The 952-nt window shown below is 64.4% G+C and overlaps 1 long non-coding RNA gene across 1 annotated transcript; it reads left to right on the top strand.

Annotated features, from left to right (window-relative positions):
• Positions 1 to 71: 71 nt before the first annotated feature.
• On the top strand, positions 72 to 907 carry LOC121361550. Its single transcript, XR_005956353.1, has 3 exons — positions 72 to 419; positions 541 to 594; positions 840 to 907. It is a non-coding gene; the product is annotated as an uncharacterized LOC121361550 (long non-coding RNA).
• The last annotated feature ends 45 nt before the right edge of the window (positions 908 to 952 follow it).

The following is a 952-nucleotide window of genomic DNA, read 5'->3' as shown; positions in this document are numbered from 1 at the left end:
CTGGGGGGCGTGTCCCTACTCCTGGGTTTGTCTTCAGTTCCGGGAGGGGTCCCTAATTTGGGGGGGGTGGGTCCCCAATTTTGGGTGATGATCCCTAATCCCGAGGGGGGGTCCCCAGTTCCGGGGGCGTCCCCAATCCCGAGGGTGGTCCCTAATTCCGGGCGGGTGTCCCCAATTCTGGGGGTGTCCCCAATTCCGGGGGATGCCCCTAATTCCGGAGAGGGGTCCCCAATACCGAGGAGGTGTCCCTAATTCTGGGGGGTGTCCCCAATTCTGGGTGAGGGTCCCCAGTTCTGGGTGAGGGTCCCCCCATCCCCAGAGGGGGGGTTCCCAATCCCAAAATGAGGTGGGGGGGGTCCCTTTTTCACCCCCCCGCTCACCGCCCATCCCCCAGCGGAGCCTGAGGCTACAAACCCAAGGTGAGCCCCTCCCCCCTCCCCAAAATCCGGGGGGGACCCCCAAAACACGGGGGGGGAGACCCCTCCCCACGGGTGACCCCGACCCCCCCCCAAAATTCCAATTTTTTCCCCCAAATTCCAGTTTGAGAAGCTGAAGTGGGAGCTGGAGCGGCGCTTCCCGGGAGCCCTGGACGTGGTGGGTCTGGGGTCCCCAAATTTGGGGGGTGGGGGCTGATTTGGGTCTGGGGTCCCCAAATTTGGGGGGTCTGGGCAGGATCACCCCAAATCTGCAGGACTTGGGGTGAATTCAGAGGATTTTGGGGGGATCCCGGGTTTTTGGGGTGGGGGTCCCCAGCATTTTGGGGATCCCGGGGTTTTTGGGGTGGGGGTCCCCAGGATTTTGGGGGGGGTCTCTCAGCTGCCCCCCCCTCACCCCCCCAGAGCGGCCAGGGCACCCCGGAGGTGACGGGATGGTTTGAGGTGACCGTGGGGGGACACCTGGTCCACTCCAAAAAGGTGGGTGCCCCTCCCCCCGTCCCCATTTTTGGGGTGTC

The sequence above is a fragment of the Pyrgilauda ruficollis genome, unplaced genomic scaffold (genome assembly GCF_017590135.1).
Source record: "Pyrgilauda ruficollis isolate IOZ18807 unplaced genomic scaffold, ASM1759013v1 scaffold5806, whole genome shotgun sequence".
In the NCBI taxonomy this organism is placed as follows: domain Eukaryota; kingdom Metazoa; phylum Chordata; class Aves; order Passeriformes; family Passeridae; genus Pyrgilauda; species Pyrgilauda ruficollis.
Note: the sequence above shows the minus strand (reverse complement) of the source record. Positions and strands in the feature narration are given on the sequence as shown.